The 26,811-nt window shown below is 40.5% G+C and overlaps 1 protein-coding gene across 1 annotated transcript in view; it reads right to left on the reverse strand.

The window, feature by feature from the left end:
- Positions 1-463: 463 nt before the first annotated feature.
- LOC140359248 (uncharacterized) overlaps positions 464-26,811 on the reverse strand; it is a 253,820-nt gene continuing 227,472 nt past the window's right edge. Inside the window, exon 2 of the mRNA XM_072444108.1 lies at positions 464-580. The gene's annotated coding sequence lies outside the window, so the exon portion shown is untranslated. The remainder of the gene's footprint in view (positions 581-26,811) is intronic.

The raw sequence follows: 26,811 nt of genomic DNA on the forward strand, positions 1-26,811 counted from the left end.
TTAGAATGTCTGGCTCCGCCTCTGGTGCGCGCACAAGAAAATCTATGGCGCGCAGAAAATAAAATTCACCACAAACGGCCACCGGGGCCAATCAAGCAGGAAGCGCAAGTGTTTGACACAATGAAGAAGACTCTTGTGGACAGTAGAAAACAGTAGATAATTAATCATTATTTAATGCATTTGTAAAACAATTTGTACATTGAGCCTTGCATTTGTTGCTTTGTTACAAGTTACAGGTCAAATCTTGCACTAGTAATTCATTAGTTCACACAAACACTGGCCCGGCCCCTCGGACAAATTTTAGAACCCAATGTGGCCCTCTAGTCAAAAAGTTTGGGGACTACTGCCATAAGGTAAAGAATGAAAAACATATTTACACAAAAATGTACAGATGGTCGGAAATGTGCAGAGTGTGAACAGTGCGTGAATAGTATTGGTTGAATAATCGTTACGTTTTCAACGGCAGAGGGAAATAAACTGTTCTTGTGGCGGGAGGTTCTGGTCTGGATGGACCGTAGCCTGCTTCCTGAGGGGAGTGGCTCATATGGTCCAGGGTGAGAAGGGACGGCTGTGATCTGACCTGTTCGTCCCAGAGTCCCAGAGATGGAAGTCTGCAGCTGATCATCTTCTCAGCACAGCGCACAATGCGCTGTAGTCTCTGTTTGTCCCTGGCTGTGGCTCCAGTGTACCACACGGTGATGGAGGAGGTGAGGATATGCTCAATGATGGCCGTCTACCATAATCGCTGGCAGCATGGCTTTCCTCAGCTGCAACAGGAAGTACATCCTCTGCTGGGCCTCCTTGATAAAGGGAGCTGATGGCGGGCTCCCATTTGAGGTGCAGGGTGATGGTGGTGCAGAGGAAGCGGAAGGAGTCATGGCTGGAGCAGAGGAGTCATGGCTGGAGCAGAGGAGTCGTGGCTGAGGAGTCATGGCTGAAGCAGAGGAGAAAGTGCACAGCCCTGTGGAGCTCCTTTGCTGATAGTCCGAGTGTCTGAGATATTCTTCCTGCACGCACTGCTTCCGATCCGTCAGGAAGTCAGTGATTCACCTGTCGCAGGTGGAGTCAGTGCGCCCCCTGCAGGTGGAGTCAGGCAAGGTGAGCTGGGAGAGCTTGTCCTGTAGCAGAGCAGGGAGGATGATGTTGAATGCGGAACTGAAGTCCACAAACAGGATCCTGGTATAGGCTCGCGGGGAGTCCAGCTGCTGCAGGATGAAGTGGAGTGCCAGGTGTAAGGCGTCGCCTACAGACCTGTTGGCTCTCTAGGTGAACTGCAAGGGGTCCAGCAGGGGGGAGGTGAAGGACTTGGGGGTATTTTCAGTTTTTCTTATAGACAATATTTACTGAGTTATAGTCCATAAGCCTCGTTAAAACTAGTGGGAAAATTAAAGGGGTTTTAACTTTCACTTGCAGTGTCAGTCTACTGTTGAGCTATATACTGTATTGTACTGTACCAAATACCTATTACAATGAACATGTAAGATTAACAATGTATTTGGGTAATTATTTCATAAAGCATGTGTCTAACAACAAAGTCAGTATTCTGAAAACTGTCTGAATTGAATCGTGTTTGTCCTATTTGAAAATGGCAGATTTGTCCATGTAGATGGTCGTCAAACAGATGAAGTAGGGTTTCATTTTTTCTCAGACTTTGACTTTTGTTGGTGACATTTTTATGCCACTCTGAAGTCAAGCAGTGTTTTGATAATGGCAGTGGCATTTATGAAAGACATCAGCCCAGAGGCGTCCAGTGATTGATTCCTTTATTTGAAAAACAACATATTTTCCAACAAACATATTCCTCCCACAGGAGTGAATTTGAATGTCTGTGCCAGTCTTTTATTCTAATCAAAAACAGCAGCGACCACAAAAGAAAGACTATTTCCATTGTTTCCTGCAGACATGCACAATGATTGTTCGTTTACAAGTAATTCTCAGTGAAACTTTATTATGTGCTAAAACTTTTCCACAAATTATGTACTGAGAATTAACTATTTTGAGGGAAATACAGTACAATTAAGCTAATTGTTCTGCCCTGGATAAGCGACAATGGATAGACAATGGGCAATTAAAATAAACTCTAATCATTACACTGTGGATGTGCATTCATACATTAATTACAGTTTTGGGACATAATACTACTTCTCTGCTGCTCATGGTATGAAAAAAGTAGTTTGCATCAAGGGGCCCCAAACGTTACACCCCTTGGAACAACACAAACATTAGCTATAAGCAAACAATGTTTCAGATTTTAAGTGATTTTTAGCTATATTACTAGCTATCTATATATTTTAGCTATGTTACATATTATGAGTGTCAGACATTTAGGGCCTAGTACAGGGGTCTCCAATGATATTTCCCAGGGGTTCTGATTTTTCAAAGGGTTAAGGTGCGAGCACCAGACTACAAAATCACACCACCATTTGAATCAAAGTTTTCAACAATAGGCTTTTACAATATTGTAACAATATAAAGTTACTAAACACAGGACAAAAGCACTAAAACCAAGACAATGCAGACCCAGTGTTTACCAGAAACCTGACTCGACTAGTTCAAATTAAATTAAAATGGTTGCCTGACCAGCCATTCCCAACACATTTTGACAAACTACTTATCAAAACTGTGGGTCTGGGGCTCGACCGCTGCGTTTCAATTTCTAGGGCGGAGTTTAGAGCAGAGACAGAACCAATCACATAATCCCAGAAGTGACGCAAAAAACGCGACACGCTTAACCGGATATTACGTAGCGCGTTCCGCGGTATCCTTCCCCGAACGGAGAATGTCTCCTGAATCGCGATGACACCCTTTATATAACCGCTTCTAACGCACGTTCATCATGGCGAGTAGAGCGGACTTTCCTGATTGTTCAAACCAAAGCGAGAGCAGAAGTAAACACTCGGTCACGAGCCGGGTCCGCCATCTTGAATGTTTTGGAACAGGGGTGAAGAGCTACTTCCGCATCACAGTGTGACGCGTTAAAATCTCCAACTGGGATTGGATAGGTAAATGGATTACCGATGACTTCATTGGCTCTGATTCGGGTTCCAGACCCTTACGCATTCAAACAGAATGTGGGTGGGGCTGACGAGTCAGGCAAATAAAATGGTGTCAACGGATCTGCACATGAGGAATAACCTATTTTAATGTTTCCTTCCTCGAGACACGTCCTCTGTATGATAAGCTGTATAATGATGTGTGTTGTATTACAATTCAACACATATTCACGGAGAGATTAGCTTGAAGTGCACATATCCTGGGACGAGACCAGGACCCATGCCATAGCCAAACCCCTGGGACAGCACATCACACACCGCTGTCTGACAATCAATCCAATGACTAAGGGATCATCTCAAAATGGGTTGAAGCTGAACAGACTTAATATTTTTCGTCTTGGGGGGTTCGTCTTTTTGTTGCTTTGAAGCTTCAATACATCGTTGTGGCAGTCATTGTTTTGAAATGCTAAAAAACTGCAACGAGCATTAGGCCAACATTAGACGGCGAGTGCGTGCGAGGAGCGGGGCGGGTGCCTGCGCGGGTGCTACGGGGAGCGCACGGGGGAGGCAAGGGCCAGGGCGGGCGTCGCCAACGCAGCTGGTGCAGAAAATTTGGAAAAGCTTTTTTGCTGCAAGACGCGGCACAGAAAATTATCAAGAGATTATGCTTTAGTAACGTGCTACGCACTGACCGGAAGAAGGAAACAAAACAAACCCGCATGAGGTTTCGGCCAATCACAGAAGACGTGAGATTCTCACAAAAGCGCGTGTTCTGCTTCTGTCATTCTGACATGTCTAAAGGTCTAAACTCAGGCAATTGGCAATTACAGGTTTTGAAAAGAAACATTAGTTTCTCACTCTCTCATCCTCTTGAGACTATCTCAATGTGGTCATCTCACAGTTTCGGTTGAATGGGATGTGCCGTAGGGCCCGTGGACCATGTGGATTGAGTAAACAAACATTTGGAGAGTTCATAACTTCTAAATATAAACTTACCAAAGGATGTTCAGGGATGTTCACTAGAGGTGAGCAGGGTCAATCAAGCTACTATCGTTTTATCAACGCGTAAAATTTTATGTGAAGCCAGACAAAAAAAATTTCATCTTTCCCCCCAAAAGACTAAGTCTTTTCAGTTTCAACCCATTTTGAGATGATCCCTAAGCCTGGACAAGCTGTCCTCCGGTGCCACTGCATGTTAATGTTCCTCGTTCCTCCAAAAACAAATGTATATAGGATTTAAATTATGGGAAATTGGGCCACGGGCAAGACCACATTGCTTGGGGGACCGGAGTTGGCCCGCGGGCTGCCTATAGGACACTCCTGGCCTAGTAAAATTACCCAGTTTTTGTCATTCAGGTTTTTAGATCTTTCACACACAAGCACTAAGTCTGTCTACTTGATCGCTCTGATCTAGTTTGTGATAAATACAGCTGTGAGTCATCTGCATAGCAGTGGACGTTAATGCCATGCTTTCTGATAATGTTGCCTAACGGCAGTGTATAAAGAGTCAACAGAATTGGACAGAGTACTGAACCCTGAAGCACACCATAGGTTACTTTAAAACAAGGTGTGGAGCTCTTGTTTACTGGTGCCTATCCGATAAGTAGGATTTAAACCAGCCGAGGGCTGTCCCATTGACACCTACATCGCCATTGACACCTACATCACATTGCCTCTATCTCTTTACACACATTTATTTCAATGTGGCTGATTATCATACAGCTTAATTCACTCTCCAACTGTTTTGATCTTGGTTTGGCCCAAGGCTTTAGGTCTAGTCCTGGTTTAGTCCATGTTTTGATGTAGTGTGTCGAAGTGTGACATGCAAACTTAATATATTCAATGGTTTAAAAGTAACGTTTTTTTTTTTTTTTTTTTTCTGGAAAAAACAAAAGTCCAGATGACTACAACTATCTATTTTTTACAATGGTTTAAAAGTGTAACTTTTCTGGTGTTTGATCCGCTATCTGCTTGAAGATGGACTCAATGTCAACACATATGCCAAATTTACTTTGAGCTTCTAACCATGTTAAATATTTGTTGTAATTCCCTCTGCTGCCAGTATATAGAACTCAAAATCAATTCCTGACCCGTCTACTAAAAGACAATATTACTTATTTCAAACACATTGTTTTAAGTTCAAAAACGTGAGATGGCAAAGCATAGGTTCTAAAGTGCATGTTCAAAGGACAATAACAATGCAAATGATGCATAATTTTAGTTATTTTAATGGCTAAACAATACCATAAAACATGCATTGAGATGAGGTGCTTGTTTGAATATCTGAACTTGTACGTCATTACTACCCCTTGCGCCTTTGCCGTCATTCCATCTGTCTCACAATAGGATTTGAGCATAAACACAGTGAACCAGGTGAGTGCGTCTGACCCCCGAGAAGGCACATACTTTCATCCACATTTACAAGCGATTCTGCTAATGATCACGTTTTTACTCGTGTACGGTCTTTATTCTGTGTTTTTCACGGCAGGGAGCTCCGCATTCCTGGTGCTCTGATCTGAAGAATCCTAATAAAGCTGCCCCACCAAGCGGAAATGCCATTAAAACAGGGTGATCGAGACACGTACTTGGAGAGTGAAGGGGTGGGATTGGAGTAGAGCAGCAGGAGCAATGAAGGAACACAAGGCTACTGCTGTTATGGATCATTTACATTTAAAGTAGCAGCTAAAATTACCTTAGAATTTCCATACCTGGACCTAAACCTTTGTGTTGTGTTTTTGCTAATGAAAAACGCTTGTATTGTGTGCTGCACGATGATTGAGTGGTTAAGGCGGTAGCACACAATCCAGGATCCATGTGCAGCCAGCCACGGTGTTGTGAGTTTGAATCCTGGCTCCAACAGTTTACTGCATGTTTTCACTTCTCTCTCGTCGCCATTTCGTGCTGAGCCGTCCTGTCTAATAAAGCCTACGGTCAAAAAAACACAAAAAACATGCTCCTGCATACGTTCACGTCTTTCTGCTGTTCATTTGTCCCTTCATCGTTCTTCGCACTGGGGTTTCTATTCATTCTGTACCCTCAGGTGACTCTCTCCAGAGTTTGATTCAATTGTACGAGACCCTTTCCAGCCGGACCAGAGCTTGCTGCTTTAGCCTTGATCAGTTTGATTGCACATTCACTATTGCCCAAACGAAACAACTATCTAAGCAAATAGATTTGGATCCTTAATACATAGTCCAACACCAGGTATAGCACCGTTCATTTGGGCTAAAACATGAAGCAAATCGGCCTTCTGTTGTTGTGCCCTTGAACACATAGTCACAATGTTCATGGATTTCAACTTCCTGTTTATAGATGCTATTTTCAGGACTAAGACTTTTTTGTTTTGTTTATAAAAGTTCTTCTATTAAAAGTGTTTTTTGAAACTTCCTATAATCTGTATCTACTGTGTTGTAACAAATCATCAAATCAAATCAATTTATTTTTGTAAGGCCCAAAATCACAACAACAGTTGCCTCTGAGGGCCACAGGGAGAAATGAATCAACAATGTCTGTGGTGGCGAGGGACGATGTCCCAGGGTCCTCTGTCCTTAGACTCTCCTTCTCGGCCAGGAAAAACTACAAAAAAACCTCTTTGGGAAAAAAGCGTAGAAACCTGGAGGAGTTCCAGTGAAGGAGAGATCCGACTCTCACAGACGGACAGACGGACACGAGGAGACTGGAGCTGGACCCACTCTTCAGGCAGAAGAGGGACCGTCTGAGTCGAGCTGGACCCACTCTTCAGGCAGAAGAGGGACCGTCTGAGTCGAGCTGGACCCACTCTTCAGGCAGAAGAGGGACCGTCGGAGGCGAGCTGGACCCACTCTTCAGGCAGATGAGGGACCGTCGGAGGCGAGCTGGACCCACTCTTCAGGCAGATGAGGGACCGACTGAGGCGAACTGGAGCCACTCTTCAGGCAGATGAGGGACCGTCCACACAGGGCAGGGACCACTTCACCAGGGGAGGGGCATCTGGGTCCACAGGTCCTCAGGAGTGAGAGAAAGAAAAGAAGGCGGTGAACAGTTTGCAAGTGGAATCAAAAAATAAATATTGTTTGATAGCATAAGTAGTCAGAAGAAGAAGAGGATAGTGCTCAAGCTGTCATACTTCCCCCAGCACAGTTACTCCTAGGGCAGCGTAGCTGAAGCTGTGGGTTTATCTTTCTGTTCCTAACTACTCTGACCATAAGCGATTTCGAAGAGGAACGTTTTAAGCCTGGACTTAAATGAAGGGACTGTGTCAGCATATTTAACATGGGTCGGGAGCTGATTCCATAACACAGGAGCTTGGTAGCTAAACGCTCTACCTCCTACAGTACTTTTAGAGACTCTTGGCACCACCAGAAGGCCAGCATTCTGAGAGCGAAGAGCTCTGTTTGGACGAAATTTCCCCATGTGTGGACATTAAAGGATTATCTTATCTTATCTTAGTCACTGTTTAAAATGGCTAAGGCAACTGTTCTTAACTTTCATCACTCTGAAACCCATGGATGCAGCTGTTTTGCATAGGAAAATAACAATGCATTGTAAAAACAAACCAAATCCCTGTGTGGTTGTTTTGCTCTGGCAGGTAAAGGGTTTCCTCTCCCATCCATCGTCATGGGAAATTTAGGTGCAGTTGGCCTAGTCATGCGTGTCCTTAAACGGCCCACAAAGAGAAATAGTGACAGTTAGCCCAGGGAGTGCCCCAGGAGTCTTTACTATGGACTACATAACGGAATTGTTTGAATAGGAGACGATTCTGAAATGTGTTGAATGGCATTTGACACGGCAGAATAGACAATTCATTCCGAACTGGGAGACAATCAAATAAGAATAGCTTACATTTTAAAGGCCGTATACCCAACTTTTTTTTCAAGTGTACCTACTTTTTTTTTTTTCAGCCCGTTGACATTATTTGACAGGAAAAACCAATGTGTGTGAATTAGAAATGACATCCAGTAAATTGTCAGGAGCCAGATTCAAAGTCACAACACTGTGGCCCACCCAACTCGGCAGATATGTTTTATTTTTAATCTTTGTTTATATAATTATATACATTTTTTAAATGAAAAACCTGTCCTTTTCATTGGTACTCTGTCCAATACAACATACAAAATAAAGAAAGGAAACACACAATATCCTGATGAAATGTTAACAAAACATCCAATAAATCAACCAATAAAAATGAATACCTAAAAACACCAATACAAAATGGGATAAAAATATGTGAAACAAGAGCACTGGTTATGTGGATTGTATGTGGGTAAAATCCATACAATGATTTAATTTTAAAAGTTTATATTTCGTTCTATAGGCCAGGAGCAAAGTGGCTGGAATATGTTTTCTCTTATGCTGTCCTGACCTCTGACACTGAAACAAATACTTGCCCTGATCTTCAGTAAAAAAAAAAAAAAAAAAGCAAAATCCCAATAAGACCTTTATAAATAAACTAAAGGCAGTGTTCTTTTCTCACATCCAATCACTGACATTCTACTTTAGAGTATAAATCACAGTGGTGAGTTCTGTATCCTTAGAGCTGAATGTTAAACTGAGTTCAGAGGTTTTAACACTGTTGCTGTAGAATGCATATATATAATATCACCATAATCTAGAACAGACAAATGTAGCCTGGATTAATTATTTTATACAATCAAGAGGAGCTTTAAGATTATCCATTATTTGAATTATCATTGAACCAGATGCCCAAGTAAATACTTTTTGATGTAATAGGGTACTTGTTCAATCATATTACCATCAAGCCTAAGAATAGCATACATTTGGGTTTACTTTAATTAACAGTTTTGATGGATGGAATTAAAATCCTCTTGACCCTTTTGAGTCAGGTGCCTTAGCATACAGAATTGCATCAACTGCATAATCTTTCAATTATGACCAATTTAATTAATGTAAATTCTAAATAGTAGTGGTCCAAGGACAGACCCGTGGGGAAGACCTTTGTTAAGATAAGAAAATTCAGATTGAAAGTCATCAGCAGAAACATCTTGAGCTCCATTTGTGGAGGTTTTCTGCAAACCGTGTTTTTGAATTTGTTCTGAACCCAGTGGTCTAAATCCAGTCTGGTAGTTATTTCAAATTGAATATTTGGTTAAAAAAGCACACACTAGCTTGATAGAGTTTTGCTTGACAGGATAGTTTAGAGATTGGACAGAAATGATTCAAATAATTGTTCTGGCCTCCTATGGGATACGTTCAGTGTGAATTGTGAGATTAAAAACATGAGTTAAAGGCGGTATGGACGATTTTTCGGCGATTTGAGAACGCAGGCAGAAGTGCGCATGCGCACTCCCCCGTGCGGACTGATACAACACACACGTGCGTTTGTTTATTAGCGCAACGGAGCGCATCGCATCTCTCGTCTCCCGTAGATTTCAGTCTCTTCTGAGTCAGCTCGAACTGTCTTTCTCCGTCTTCATTTTGCCCCGTACACTGAGGGAACTATATTATGATAGATCCATGCGCTTAGGCACGCGGAAACGTTGGGACGAGCCTGACACGGCAGCAGGTGAGCGATAGGTGCGTTTTATGATTGATACGTGGCAGGACAAATGATTTATCCACGCCACGAGGAAATATGATAAAAAATGTGCCGAAAAAAATCGTCCATACCACCTTTAAACTTGTAACACTCCCTAAGGAAAATTACCAATCAAAAATGAAATATATTGGGTTAAGATGATTTAAATATACTTTGCCACTGTGATGTGCTTTTAAAACAGGAAATTAAAGAGGCACAGCTTTAAACAACAACAAATTGTATTGGAAACTTTAAATTATAACAAAATATTATTCCAACAAAGTAAGTGTACTGCCCCTTTAAGTCTTTAGTCTGTGCCCTTGGCGCAGGTGCTCCCAGCATCCATAATTATCCCCAAAGTTCCCGAAGTCAAAAGGTCAAAAATTATATCCACTCCGTTAGGTATTCCAAACAAAAAACTGTTCTTAAATCCCGAAAAAAAGATAAAAGGCCGAATGACACGCGCCGCGGAGCGTGCAGCGGTGCGCGTGTCCGAGTGGAGCAAACAAAAAAAAAACAGAACGCTCTCACCGGTCTGCGGCGCTGGGTCCGGTTTGTCCAATGAGCTAGGCAAAGAAGCACCGCTCCAAACTCCAGGTAATAATCCTTTATCCATTTGGCCTGGTGTCCGGACTAGTCTGTCCGGCTCGCAGCAGCCTTGCCGTGTCCAAAAAAGAGCACCAGAGACCAGAGACCAGAGACCCTATCTATAGAGAGCAACATATTTAATACTTCATACGTTGTAAAGGGCTTAAGGGAGAGTACTTGATCATCAGCCCTATCAGCGTTTATTGGGGCAACAGATGGAGCAGCTTCATCAAAAATATTTACATTGTCAGCAAAGTGATGAATAAAAGCATCACAAATATCTTATTTCGTCTTCATAATAATTTAATCTTTAATAGATACATTTGGTAAAGAGCGATTGAGAGAGATTTAACCGATTTCCATCCTTTATAGAATTGCCTTGTGATTCAGTGAAAGTATTGACGTAGTAAGATTCTTTGGCTTTATGAATAATTTACACATATTTATTGCGCTCGTGCCAAAACTGCTGCCAATCTGCTGCTGATTTGGTTGCCGTGGCTTCTGCCCACGCTTTGTCACGCTGGACAGATCCAGGGATTATTCTTATTTTTGACCCTGACCCTTTTGAGAGGAGAATGTTTAACAGTAATATCATTAAATGTTTTAACGAAAACGTCTGGTGCTGTGTTGGGTTATGGAATACTAGGGGTAAACTCAATGTCACAAATACTAGTGGTAAAGCCAATGTCACCATTGTATAGATCAGACAGAAATCTCCCGACTGGTTTCTTAAAGGGGCCATGAGAATTTGAAGTCACCATACCTGCAAACGCATGAATGAGGTCAATGTTAGAAGGAAGAAGACAAAATACATACATATTTGGATGAAGGTGATCGCATTTAAGTCTTCTGAAAACGCTGCAAAATTGTGCACATATGGAATTAGCTTGGCAACAGTCTGACTAAAGCCACACGTGCAGCTGTCTGAGGCGGCTGCACTGGCAGTGGACCTGGACTCACACACTGTTTTCTGCCACTTTGGACGGTGTTGATCAGAGATATAACAGACAGTTGTGCTCGGCATGCGGTGGGAAAGTAGAGGACCAAGAGGTGGCATGATCTGCTCTGCTCCACAGTCCTGGAGGTTTAGGGGCCGGGGTCAAATGCAGCTGCTTCTTAGCTAAGCCACTGGTCTGAGAGCGGGCTGAAGAAGCTCGTCTCAGCTGGAAGAAACGTCACATTACATGACATTAAATTGTAATTATTATTTTAAAAGGTCAATGCAAATATTGCATCATCATCTTATGTTTTAAACTGGTTTTGAACATTTATAGTGACAGAAGTTTGTAGAAGGTCTTTCCATGATTAGGATTGTGATACTGAATTGAAAACTGCTCACAAGGAATATGCTGCTTCGGAGCCTGTAGTAAAGTAAAATAATGCTTAATGTAGGAAGGCCAATCAGAATCATGCAGTGCCATGAATAATACTGTACAGGTCAAAAGAGTGTTATTTAGAAGGAGAGAGTATGTTTAAGAGCTTCAATTTAAAAAATCAAAGGTGCACTAGGAGCATCAGGTTTGGAATATGTTGCTAATCTTATTTCTTTTGCCCTGAAAAAAATCTAACATTTATTTAGATAAGATATGCAGGTACTTCCCCACACAACATTGCACACTGTTAAAGGGAAAAATCAAAACTGTAATATAGATACCCATTGGTTTAGTCTTTTTGCAAACGTGGTAGCCATAGGAACAAGTACTCTTTAACCACTGGACCCACAAGGTTGCCAGATTAAACTACACCACACCGGTTTGGTTGGGTCCAGGGGACCTGGATAGAATTAGCCCTGCTTAAGGTTGCCCAGGTAGGTGGACTGAAAACTTAAGACACAAAAATAAATGCTTTCAATTTACATTTATAAATTAGATAAATACATGTTGCAAAAACATTTATTTACATTAAATAATCCTAAAGTTAAAACTCCAACTCATTCAGTCCGGCAGAAAATAGGGTATGTACCTATAGTCCTCAATTGTAAAGGGCAAATTCACAGCAGCTCCAATCAACACATGTAGGCTTCGAAGGCCCCCAGGAACCCATGATCTTGATCTAACAGATGCTAATGATGATGGTGCCCTTGTATGCTGTTTAGTATTAATTGTCTTTAGATGATTTAAGCCACTGACCCACAGATTAAGTGCAAAAATGTGTCCAAAATACTGCCATTCGTGTGGACGTAATTAAAGAAGATGCTGTCAGAAGCAATCCTATGAATAACAGTTCAGTTCATATTTTGACCTAAATCGTTTAAATGCACCACACAAAATAAACGTACCACGAATAATTGTTTGCACATGCCTCTGGAGACGCCAGAGCTATCGTAAGCTCCAGTTCAGATCAGTTTGAATACATGACTTAAGAAAGAATAATTGAGCGTGGACACATATCATATATCATATAATGAAGAGCACAGCGGCACGAGAGCGGCACACGCCTCCTGGACACTGGCCGTTAGGCCAATTAAACGGTTTGGTCAAAGGCAAGGTTTGATTTCCCGGCTATGGGTGTAGATTACAGGGCTCCTGTGTCTGCAGCCCTCCAAAGCACAGTGCAGCATGCAGATGTCAGAGGGAAAGACCTCCCAAAATACATTCCATTTGCACCAGACAAATGTTCTGTATGTTCTTTCTGACCCAATTCATCATCAATCCAAACACCAAGAAAGCATTTTGATGAAACTTTTGACAATTTATATACATTTATATTTATATCTACAATTTCTTACATTTAATGACAATTTATTTGCCTTGAACCATTCTGAATAATTAAGGTCACAATTTAATTAAACAATAAACGCACTGGATCTCTATTTGAAATTAAAAAAAAATTGTCATAAGCAAATAGCTTTATAAAAACGCTGTTTCTGTTTGTTAAATAGTTACACAGCCAATTATAAACATTCAATCCCTCATTGCATATTTATATAATTTTCAAAGCTGAATATTATGGTATCAAAAGCTCTTGAAAGGCCTGCAAACATATCTATTGCAAATTAATTATTATCTAAAGCTGACAGAATTCTATCCACAAGTTAAAATAGACCCATATATGAAAAGGGATTTTTGCAAAACTTGGGTTAGATGTCAGGCACAACCTACACATTTAAAGTTATGGACTTTTATCTGGGTTATTTGTTGCATTTTAGAGAAAATTGACCCTCTGACATTTACAATTTTGCCACTTACTGCTAAAACTCTGAATGTTGCGTTGTCATCTGCATAACCTTTGCATCTGCCTTTGCCAAGCATTAAAATTAACACTCCTATGCGAGCCTCTCTGTGCATAATTTGCAAAGGTATGACTCATGTTTTGAATATAAATTTCCTTTTTTTTTCAACACCTCCAACGTTGCCCTTTTAACGTCCTTAGAACTGCCCTCCACTGAACCACACTACGCTGTTTTTTCTTTTTTAAGTGACCGTATCATTCACAGTCCTCAGTTGTCTGTGGCCAGAACATGCGCTCGGGCCTTATAATGGATCTGGTGCTGGCCATTACCGTCTCTCTGTCTGCTCTCATCTTCACCTCTGGTTTTTGAGTCAGCCGTACAGCCCGGGGAGAGTGGAGTGGCTCTGCTGGAGGACCTATCAGGTGTCGGGGGTTTGTGCGGACCTGACCTTGTTATCAGGACTGGGATGGCGATGAGCCCAGAGAGTATGTGGCTACTCTTATCTTTTGTCAGCTGACGGAGGGGATGGTAAGGCTATATTTCAAACCAACACAAGAGCTGTACACGGCTTATTGTTAGGATAGGCCACCGGGATCAGATAGAGAAACATGCAAGCTTATTGTAGAACACAAGGAAAACATGCTGCTTATCTCAAGGTTTGAATAAAACAGTGCTTTTTGATGCAAGTCTTTCTAATCTTTGTACGACTGTGTTTACATGCAGCCGGATATGGGTTTATGTTGTGGTGGGCTTATCAATTTGGGGGTTATGGAGAGGCCTTTCTGAAACCATCATTGAATAACATGTACAAACAACAACAAACATCAGATAGCATGATAAAAAATAGCAATAGCAAAATATCAAACACATTTATAAGAAAAACACATATGTGCAGTGCAGAATAGAGAAAACATGTCTTGTCTAAAGGTATTCTAAACCACCAGGGTCTAAACCATTGATTCATACCTTAAGTTCTGAACCTGTTTTAAAATCTGTTGCTGTTGTTGTTGCTGTAAAATATAGATCAGCCACAGAGTGCTCTGTGTTCGTCCATGTGAAGACAGATAGATTTGATGTGAAAATGTGTATTATCAGCAGAGTGCTGAGCTCCTCCTGTCAGGGAAGCATTATTTCATGATTAACGTGTACCGTAATTTCCGGGCTATACAGCGCTCCTGAATAAAAGCCACGCCAACGAAATATACATCGAAAAAATAAATGGTGGCACCTGTCAATAAGTCACAGGTGCCCACATTGTATCATGAGATATTTAGACATAAAGATGGCCCACGGTAGTGATGGGTTGTCTTTTGAACCCCGGGTCTAATTCGACTAATTTCTCAGTGAATATGAATTGGATTGTAATAAAACACTTTGAAACTGAGCTGTCCCTACTGTCCTCTCTGTCTTTGATTATTCTGTGTGAGCTGATTTACCTGTGTCTGTGTCTTCTCATCTGGTTCATCTGCTCCTGAGCTTATGCTTAGCGAGTGAGTGTAGAAAGATTGTACCATGGTAGTGATGCAGAGTGGTCTTTTGAACTTAGGGTCAGATCAGCCAAGAAAGCTTAATTTCAATTTGGCAGGTTCTAAACTACAGACCGCCGTATATCGCATGTTCGCGCTCCACGTGTGTCTTTGTATTCTGCGGCGTCTAGTTTCACTTCCTCATTAGACAAATTTATCCGTGTCTGATTGTAATAAATTACACCGCGTTCTGAAGCTTAAAATACAGAGAACAAAAATTGACAATAGTGTAAAACAGTCTCTTTTCAACAATTTGCTGTGTTCCAAACGTACTCCTCTTTATTAACACATTACTAGCATCCTAATTATTCACCATGATAAGTGCTTTTTAAAAACCTTCGGAGGCCAGAGCATAGCTTTACTGTCATGGTAATGCTCACAACAACTAGCATGCTAACGCGGTCAGCCCTATGTTTCTCGAGACCTGGGTTAGGGTTATATGCTGCTATATTTTATGCTGTAAAACCATACATTATTGCACAACTATTCCTGAACCAGAAGCCTAATCTATAATTTGAAGAGGTACCTATGTTCCCCCATTTATAGAAAAGGGGAAACATAGGTAACATGGAACATAAGTACGCATACCATTCTAACAGCGCACTTCCTGATTTGTGGACAGCAAAAACTTTCAATAATGACAGGCAGACAGCACACAGCAGTTTTAGTTTATTTTCTCCCTGTGGTCTGACATGTTACTGTTCTTCAAGTTCGTTACTGGCTTTATGACATTTAACTTTCTGAAAGACAAAATAAAGTCAAATTGGACAAAAACAGCCAGACAAAAAAGTTCTCTACATTTTGGTCTATTTTTTGGGTGATAGATTGAACTAAAAAGGTCATGATTTAAAATATTTGGGATTTCAAGATTATATTGTGACCTGAATAATGATCCCAGACGTCCCTACTGACGCACAATAATCAGAGTATCCTCTCCGACACGTCTGGATGTAAAAGCATAGGCTGTATTATGCAGAGAAACCTGGCGATGAGCAGCCAAATGAGTCTGTCTGCTTTGAAGTGTGATTGGACTCATTACATCCCTGACCATCTGACCCTCTGGACTTCAATCGGCCCCTTCCAAAACCGGGCCCAGATATGCACAGCGCTTTGAAGTGTGGGTCTTTGTAGAGGAACGGAAAGTCTGATCCCCAAGCTGCTACCAACCACACTTAGCTAAGTCGCTTTTTTGGGGGAAATTTAAATCCAGACGGTGCAAAATGGAAAAGATATAAAGGGAAGATGAAATAAAGATATACTCGGATAGGATTGGACATATTCTATCCAGTGTTGGAGCTGGAACGGCAGGGTTTCATTTAGTCAGATAGGAAAACACTCTGGATGAACAGCAGGCATCCGGGTAAATATTATAGCAAACGACTGAGGGCTCATGCTGTGCACAAACAGATTGAGAGAGGGAATACGTTACAAGTCAAATCGGCTGGAAAGAGATAAAAACTAAGATTAATGACGCATGTGTCTTAAACATTTTCATTGAAGATGTTTTTATACGAGGATATGGAGAACTACAGTACTTCAGATGTTATGCCAAGTTGATGGAAGAAGTAGTTTATGCCGAGCACTATCTTTCCAACGTTGGTCATCTAGCTCGATTTGTAATAGCGTTTATTTATGTGTAAATATCATTACACTTGCGGCTTATATGTATGTACAATTTATTTTATCCATTGTAAATTTCATTGGCGCGGCTTTTATTCAGGAACGCTGTATGGCCCAAAAATTACAGGTAATACAGCGATTGAAGATAATGTGCATAGTTTATTAATTACCCTTCAGTTTGGCTGTAAAATAAAAGTGACACTAAAGAAAAAATATGGTTATTGCATATAACATATTGAGCTCAACTGAATTTACTAAATAATGAGTATTAATGTATGTATTTATTCATTTGGTAGGGACAGTTACAAAACAAATGAGTACAACAAGCTGTAATTTACACCTCTGTCTCGCACACATTTACTAAATAAATTAAGACAATATTTCACTATATAAAAACATAAGTAATAGATTCAACCCTCGTTCATTCAATGTGTCATACTTTTTACAAGTGCAGTTTTAGTTTGTTTTCATCCAGGACAAGTCTGGAAGTGACTATTTATTTACCGTATTTTCCAGACTATTAAATTATTCGCACCTTTTTTCATAGTTTTGCCTGGAGTGCGACTTATACTCCAGAGCAACTTAAATGTGATATTTAGGGCTGGGCAACGTTTAAAATTTTTAATCGCGATTAATTGCATTATTTCCCTGATTAATCACGATTAATCGCACGTGCAAAAATCAAAATGAATTCAAAAGAAGTGTAAAGTGCATCAGCATTTTTATTCAGTAGCAGTTAAATAAAATATTAAGTATTCACTTGCCACAAAATCCTGAGCCACAATCATTAAAGATGAACAGGCCACTTCAGAGGGAACGTCAGAAACATTGTAATCTCATGAAACATTAGACACTCAAAACACATTTTAGGAGCAGCAGAAGCAGTCTAGTACCAAATGTCCCTAAACCAGAAAACACTTCAGTACAGTTTGTAAATTCTTGGAACTTGACACTAAAGTGCCATAACATTAGTTGTGCAAACAAACACTTAACCAGTTAAATACAAATAAATACATTGTGTACATTTTTACTCAAACAATGTTGTCAAACACAAAACTAAAGCTTATTGCCACTGCCAGGGCATTGAGAAGAACCAGAAAAGTTTGTAGATTCCTAAAACTGGGTGTTTTTTTACTCTGCACTAAGCCAGTTGCTAAGGCACCAGATTATTCACGTTTTAAGGTGATAAAATGCGCGCCGGGCCCTTCTTGCGGATCTCCCCAGCTACGGCCCCCGGCGGGACCTGCTCATGCGGGCGCCTAGCAGCTGACTTTGTAAAGTTAATAAACCAAAGCCATGGTCCAACAACTCCTCCACTGCGCATGTGCGCAGGACGACTCGGACACACGTCTGCTGCTGAGTGTATTCTACGCGCACGTCGAGAACGCGCGTCCGGTGCGTTTGTCTTGTGTACACACGCTCAAATTCTGCGTCGGGCGCGATACGGACGCAGCGGTTTGTACGAGGTTTTAGAACTGATTAATGCGCGTTAAAATAATTGATCGCATTAAATAAGTGATGAGTTAACGCGATAATAACGCGTTAACTTGCCCAGCCCTAGTGATATTATTTGTTATTTTCACACTGGCAACCGCAAGAGGGCGCTCTTGGCTCTAAGCTCTAACTTCCTCTGCCTCCGGAGTTTGCAGAGTTGCTTAGAAGTGACACAGAGGAAGAAGAATTCAATGCATTTAGTGATTTGGGGTAATACTGATGCTTTGGTAAACTTGTTAGCATGTTCTTTATGCTATAGTTATCTGAATAACTGTTCATATGTTACGTTAGCATACCAGACACTCACCACAGTTAGTTGTCTGTGCGTCATGTAGCTGAAGGTGTTACGTTAGCATATGTACACCTATTCTGTTATTATTTTAAATTGCATTTCAAGATGAAATGCCTGTTCTTGGATTTTATCAAATCAATTTCCCCCAAAAATGCGATTTATACTCCAGTGTGACTTATATATGTTTTTTTCCTCTCTATTATGCATTTTTTGGCCGATACCATGGACAATACCACTGATTTTTGATTTGATCCGTTACAAAGCAATACTATGGCAAATATCACACTGCCGATCCAATACCAATAGAGTTTTGTGAATATTGAATAAAGAAAATATAGGTAAAGAAAACCTAAAAACACAATGTATTTCGAAAGATTTAAACACTATACACTTTTCGATACCTCTGTCTCGATATATTGATACCCATTGCAAATTTGGAATGCTCTCAATTTCAGTGGTGACTTTCACGCTATAAATGAATTACAAAAGGGCAAAATTCTAGTACACCTACTTGCAACAGTAAAAAAACAAGACAAAAAATCCTTTCTCTTCCCTGAGCAATCCTCTCCACAGTCTACACAAACAACAGTTTTTATCGAGTCCCGTCTCCAACCCTCCGCATTTATATTACATATGTTGCTGTGCTCTGCTTTCTAGGAGTATAATGGTGTGAGAAAAACAAATAAACACTGCGCAGATGAAAGGTTGCACCGCGCTTCCTCTGAGTTCAATCCGGCAGCTCTTCTCCTGTTCGCCGCCTTGTTACCGCCGGTGTGGGAAAGTGCCAACACTCCAGGTCAAAACACGTTAGATATGTAGCACCCTTCTACCGACGAATCCTCATGTATTTTTCTGAACTACACCATGTCTTGGAGCGGGCTTGTGCTTGTATACAAACTAAATTCTCGCATCGTTCCCGGATTGGAAATGTTTTGATGGTTCTATGTCGATGCCAAAAGCAACAAACCTCGAATTGCAGAAGCACAGCAGAAACACTGGATACAGGAGGTGAATACATAATGTACTTTCTCCTGTTGAAATGAAAGGTCGACAGGCTAACAATTAACTTTCCCCGAGCAACAGTTGACGCACCAAGTTTGACATCATGGCTCTTTCCACCAGGTTAAAAGACCTCTTTGTGTTGCATACTTTTATTGTACTATATGCAGTTTCTTCAGTTATTTTCAAAATACTAGTTATTTTGTTCAAGAAGGTTTCAGATAAGATATTACAATGTTGAATCAGATTTTAAGATTAGATTGGTCATTGGTCACTAGGGCTGGGAATCACAGGGTGCCTCACGATTTGATGCGATACACAGCTCACGATACGATAATATCACAGTTTTGCGATACACGCGATAATCAATATATTGCTCATGATATTCTACGATTTAACACAAGTTTTTATAGAACCCATCACATTTTAACTACATTTTTCTTTATTAAACCACAACCTGCACAAACTCGAAATGAAATACAGCCATTTTAATCATCAAACCAGTCAAAATGTCGATATATTGATACAGCAGCCCGCGATATCGATACTGTATCACCAAATTTAGTATCACGATATGTCGATATTTTAGCACATTCCTAGTCAAGACTTCGTTAGCTGGTGGATTTTCACCATTTGGCATGTTTTGGGGGTCTTTTTAGGTAAAGGAGAAACCACAGTAGTGAAGGGCGATATATCGAATCAGTATCAAAATCGGCTGATTATAAAATAATCTGCCAATATTTTGCCATATTTTGCCATACTCCATCTTTGTGCCCAGTTTGTCCTCAGTGTATCAGATTTGTCGAACAGAAAAGACTAATGAGTAAAAATGGAAATAGAAGATCAATTAGGCTAAAAATATGTCTATGTTTACACAATCATCAACTAATTATTTTATATCCCAGCTATAAAGTGATTATTTTTTATCATCTTTTTTTTACTCAAAGCCTGTATGACTGTGTGACTGAATGTTCTCCTGGTTTTCCAATGATGATGTTGTGTGGTGAGATGGTAAAAATGTATCATAGTTTTACATAATGTCAAATTGCAGTTTTTGATGGTACTGCAATGATGCTTTCCTCTGACCCTTGAGACCACCACTATGTCCGGTTGGTTCTCAATTACCATTCGGTCTGTCTGTATCTGGAAGTCCCAGAGGACCTTGGCTCGGTCATTCTCCACCACCTTTGGAGGTGTTTCCCACCCTGTCCTTGGGGTCTCCAGCCTGTACTCTGCACAGATGTTTCTGTACACTATGCCAGCCTCCTGGTAATGGCGCTCCATGTATGCTGTCCCTGCCAGCATCTTGGACCCTGCAGTTATGGGATTGTCTCCGGGGCCCCCTTTGCACAGCCTACACCTTGGGTCTAATCTGGTGTGGTAGATCTGGGCCTCTATTGATCCAGTGTTCAGGGCCTGCTCCTGTGCTGCCATGATCAGGGCCTCTGTGATGTATATATAAATATAAGAGCAAATTCATTTTGTTGACTTAAAAGTTGTTTCTGTTCTTGTTTTTTTGTAGATTATGCATAAACTTTCGCTTTATGCTTTCTCCACAAATACCTGCTCGATTGGTGTAAAACAATTTTTTATTTACAACAGGTTTACACCAAATAAAGTCAAAATTAGACAATTGTAAAAACCTGTCATACACACTTTGTCTTTTTTTAATCCAGCAGTTTGTCCTGTCCTGTGGTGTTATTGTTTTGTTTTGGTGTATTTTGTGATTTTTTTTTTAATTGCAGTTTATTATAATCGCAGGGATTAGGAGTACATCGCAGTACTTAATCATGATAAAAAAGAAAATCTAATTCATTTTATATACATATGTATACACGCATCCACATACATGAATGTACCTACACGCATAATATACATGTATATATTGATTTACTATGCAGCATAATCATACATATATATTGTAGTGTGGAAATAAGTAACTTCACACTATTAAGTTAAAGTTTTGTTGTGTTTTGTTGAAAATATCCAATTATAATAATTATAATGCTTTCTTTAAAGCTATGTGATTATTTTTGTTTCTGTACATTCAATTTGCAGTTTTGTTGAGCTTTCCTGCCATACAATGTCAGCTAAACGATTACAGAACGTAATTATGATTTTGCTTTATTACTTTAATGTGTACAATCATTCTTATTTAGAATATACATCTAAAAAAATTACCACCTTTGTCTTCAGTTTTATGTCTTATTTTTCTCGTCCGTAATTAATTCATAGTAGAAAAAGCTTCAGTTGTAGTCATCTGGACTCAGTTTGAAAAAATAGACGTTTCGACTCTCATCCAAGAGTCATTGTCAATAAAGTAAAATGAGAGTCGAAACGTCTATTTTTTCAAACTGAGTCCAGATGACTACAACTGAAGTTTTTTCTACTATGGAACACGCCTGGACGAATGAGGGATTACACCGACGTAATTAATTCATCTTGTCTCTCTCCTCTCATCTTTCTGATGAATTCCTTGCCTTTGTCGCAAAAATAAACATGCCTATTATTTATGGTGTGATCCGACAGATTGGGCGTGCTGCAGCCTATGGACGCGTCTCCACTTCACACAAAGCATCAGACGCCATGATTAACACTTTGGCTGTGCAATATCACTGGAGCCAAAGTGAGGTTTGAAATGCCGATTCAAAGTATTTTTAGCTTCCTGAAGTGACGGCTGTCCAAGTGCTGAGCGGGTTTGTACAGACTGTCGCCTCTTCACAGATGTATGCTAATGCGCTCTGGTTAGGAAGGCAGCCAGCCACGCTACAGTGGAGGAATTCATGGTGTAAAATCTATCAGGTGTCTCAGGCCCATTTTTATTATTTTGCTGGAATACATTATTTACCACTTTAGCTTGAATCCAGGTTATAGCATTGTTCCAAAAACCTACCCGGAGTTGTATTTAGCACCATTCATGCTAGTTTCATTAATCCAGTTTACTACTTTGCTTTATTTTTTATTCTGGAGCCACATTAGTTCTTAACGCAGTAATTACTATTCTTCACATGAAACAACATAGAAAAGTAAAGTACATTACATAAGAATTTAGATGTTAATTTAATATGAATTTTGTTATTAAAGGTTAGTTTTACAACCAGCAATGTTAGTGAACATATTAATCTTCATTCCTTATAATATAATACAAAATACAAAAGAATTGTGCTGCCTGGTGGTCAAGTGGTTAGGGCACAGAGCACATGTGCAGCCGACCGCAGTGTTATGTGTTTGAATCCCGATTCCGACAGTCTTTCCTGCCTAGTGAAGTCAGTAGAACAAAAATCTTAAAAAAAAAAAAAGAAAATTAAAAAGACTGTCACATATAATTCAATGTCAGTTTCTTTATTAAGTATAGTAATAACGCCTACTAAAATATAGAGGAATATAATGAAAGTGTTTTCTGAGGCTCATACGGAGACAACCTCGTAAACAGGACTAATCAGTGAGAGTGAAGCTCCAGGTATGTTTTTGATGAGGTAACAATGTTTTGGGAAAAATGAAATCTGCAATTCTTGAAATCTCATCAGGAACCTTTTAACTGACTAGAACTCCTCAATATCGTACCTTTAGCTCAGCCAGGAGTACCTCACTGAAGGATAAGCCTGTGCTTATCCTTCAACCCGGTGGGTTTGCTGGTGAACACTGTCGCCTCCTCACAACTATATGCAGATGCTAATGCGCTCTGTTTAGGGATTCACAGGAAGACAGCGAGCCACTGCACGGCTGATGAATTCATCAAGGGATAAATGAAGCAGAACTTCACACCAGGAGTTCTGCCTGTGATCGGAGCACTCCAGCAGCTCTGCCTGGGTGTTCGGCAGCGAGGTGACGTCAGCGCCGAGAGAGAGGCGAGCATTAGCAACGGTCTATCTGCATACATCTGCATTTAGAGCCACAAAGAGGTTTATGTGCAAAAGCCTAAACTGCGCATGGAGATGGACCCAGTGCAGGAGGCGGGGGAGTGGAAGTACACGGGATTACACCAAAACAGACAGAGAGGAGGGAAACGTGTTCAGATGGATTTGAGTAGATCTGAAGGACGCAGCATGAAACACTCAATAGTAGTGCAAGAGGTGGGCAGACACGGCAGGAGCGCTGTTACTTCAAAATAACAATACCATATTTTTCAGATTATAAATCGCACCTTTTTACATAGTTTTGGCCAGGGTGCAATTTATACTCTGGAGCGACTTATATGTGATATTATTCGTTATTTTCACACTGGCAACCGCATTTCACATGTTGATTATTTTCACACTGAAAACCGTATGCGGGCGCTCTAGGCTCTAAGCGATGGAGAAGAAGAATCTGCACTTCCCGGACTTTGCAGAGTTGTTTAGAAGTGACACCGAGGAAGAAGAGTTAAATGGATTTAGTCATTTGGGGTAATACTCATGCTTTGGTAAACGTATTAGCATGTTCTTTATGCTATAGTTTTCTGAATAACTGTTCATATGTTACGTTAACATAGAGACACTTACCACAGTTGTCTGTGTGTCATGTAGCTGAAGGTGCATATTTTTCTTTATTACTATTATTACTTTTATTTGCAATAATGCAACATATACTCCAGTGCGACTTATGTTTTTTTCTTATACTCCGGAAAATACGGTAAACTGTTGACCTAAATAGTAAGAAACTGCAGATACTGAAAACTGGGAGCAAAACGTACTCAACACAAATACTTCTATGTAATACTGTCAATATTGGTAACCTCAACAAGTGCCCACTGTTTCTATCTAATTAGAAAACATTTTTTTGATTAGAAAACTTATAAGAACAAGCCTTGTGAGTCTTTTTAGGATGCTTTGGGGTGGGAGCTGATTGGTTTTCCTTTTGTGGTCCGCTCTGCATCAACCTGTACTAAAGCTGTGCTAGTGGCCAAACACCCTTGATGACGAGGATGTGCCAAAGTGCTTGAGAGAGCTCAGAACTAGCTTAAATACGTACTTCCTCCTTAAAGATGCACTATGCAACTTTTCTAGTGGAGGTCCACCAGCTGCTTGACTCCATGGAGATGCAATGTCCCACAGAATGGCTTTATACTTACCAGTCTTTCATTATTCATTGCAATTGTAATGCTCAAAATACCATACATTATCGAGCCAGGTCACCTCTCCACAGACCTGCCCTGTAACTTGGTCTCTATAGTGATAGCTAAGTCTAATGCCATATTGCAGAACCAAAACACTTTAGTCCGATGAGCTTCTTAATTTTACAAGTTTGTTTTTCACTCTGAAGAAGACTGTGTGTGAGCACTCGAAAATGTATGAAAAAAATCATCTTTTAGAATAATTGGAGCAGCTCTCCATAGTCCGGGTGGTCAGCAGGATCCAGCAGTGAGGCCCTTGTGATGACCTTTGCGGTGCCGTATTGTAGAGAAGCAAGATAAAATCAGCGCTGTAGTTTTCAACCCAGATGTCAGGGAACTTTAGATCAATATTGTGATTTAAAATATCAATAACAGAAAATATAAATCCACAGATGACATAGATTATGGCTGTGTAGTATATAAAAGCCCAATCTGTCTCCTTGAACTTTAAATCCCCCGCACTGGTCTTATTATAAAGCCAGAATCAATGCAACAATCCCCAGATAATCTGCCTTTTAGCCAGTTTATCATTATTATCCTGGTTCAGACGAGGATTCAACACAGGCATAAATCTGACAGAAACATTTTCATCCATCACACACACACACACACACACACACACGTACATATTGGGTCAGGGTTTTAGCTCCTCATGCTATTAAAATCGTATACAATAACATACCACAATGTTTTTTGGGAGATACAACAATGCATTTTAGAATACTACTCAGTTGTACATTTACCTAAAGGTGGAATGGAAGATTTTTTTCAGCAATTTTTTTTTTCATATTTCCTCGTGGCGTGGATAAATCATTTGTCCTGCCACGTATCAATCATAAAACGCACCTATCGCTCACCTGCAGCCGCGTGCGGTTCGTCCCCACGTTTCGTGTGCCTAAGTGCATGGATCTATCATAATATAGTTCCCTCAGTGTACGGGGCAAAATGAAGACGCAGAAGTGGACAGAAATCTACGGTAGACGAGCGATGCGATGCGCTCCGTTGCGCTAATAAACAAACACACGTGTGTGTTGTATCAGTCCGCACGGGGGAGTGCGCATGCGCACTTCCGCCTGCGTTCTCAAATCGCCGAAAAATCGTCCATTGCGCCTTTAAGTTAAATTATGCATGTTTTACCATAAAACAAATTGCAAATCCATCTCTAGCTGGTTGTTTGTAGAGCATCACAACTATACTGATGTTGGGTTGGCAAAAAAGATTCTCCATGTGCTTGTTTTGGCTCAGAGGCACAAAAACACCACACAAAATATGAAACAAAGTGGTAGTAAACCTGGAACTAAACCTGGACTAGATGAAGACTAAACCGGGATCACAACAGGACCAGGACCAATGTCTGAATGCTCCTTTGAGGCTTGTTTATTTTTGTACATAACATACAAGTATAAATATATTTATACTTCAGCCGTTTCTAACGTCAGCCTAAGTTTGATTAGTGGTCACTCTGTGGTACTGCAGCTGCTTGGCCTCGAAGGAATTCTCCCATAGAGCACCAGAGTCATATTTGTGATGTTATGGACCAAAAGACAGCGCAGAAGGTTCTGGAGCTCTATGACATCACCTGGCAGTTTTTAGAGAACAATTGTTGGAAAAGAGTTAAGAAAATTAGGTGAAAGTGACGTTTATTTGTTTTGCAGCTTTTTCTAGTCTAAAAAAACCCTCTGTTTGTGCTGTTTAGTTGTGTTCAGTACCTTTCCCTCGCAGTTTGCACCATTGCAACAACAACAACAAAATGATGGACAGAACAACACAGAGGATGGATAGAAGCCTCCATGACTATCAAACGTGGAGGATGCAGTGGCTTGCAACAGTATTCTCTCCCCTGAAAATAATACACATTTTATCATGTCTATATATATATATATATATATATATATATATATATAGTATAGTTGCTATCAGAAGTTTTCTGATTTCTGAAAGATTGAATGTTGTCCTCAAGAGTTCTCCTGCGTGTAATCTCACCTCAGTATAAATGCAGAAGTTCTGTGAAGGCCAAACAAGTTTGTTAAGATAATGTTGAGGAGCAAACAGCCTCATGAAGCCCAAGGATCACACCAGACAGGTCAGGGAGAAAGATGTGGAGAAGTTAAAAGCAGGGTTAGATTATAAAAGGATTTCCCAAGCTTGAACATCCCACAGAGAACTGTTCAATCCATCATCCTGAAATGGAAAGACTACTGACACCTGACAACTACAAACCTACCAAGACAAGGCCGTCCACCAAAACTTACATCTGAACAAGGAGAGCACTGATCAGAGATGCAGCCAAGAGGCTCATTGGAACTCTGGAGGAGCTGCTGAGGTCCACAGCTCAGGACGACTATTTGTCCTGGACTACACAACCCTGGCCTTTATGGAAGAGAGTCAAGAAGAAGCCATTGTTTAGAAACAGCCATAAGAAGTCCTGTTTGACTGAAATATTAGCCAAAAAGCAAAACATGGCACATGACTCTGAACACACATGACTCCCACTGTCAAACATGGAGGTGCAGCATCAGGC

The sequence above is a fragment of the Eucyclogobius newberryi genome, unplaced genomic scaffold (assembly GCF_026437365.1).
Source record: "Eucyclogobius newberryi isolate DKJ021-1_F unplaced genomic scaffold, fEucNew1.0.hap1 SCAF_14, whole genome shotgun sequence".
Lineage (NCBI taxonomy): Eukaryota > Metazoa > Chordata > Actinopteri > Gobiiformes > Gobiidae > Eucyclogobius > Eucyclogobius newberryi.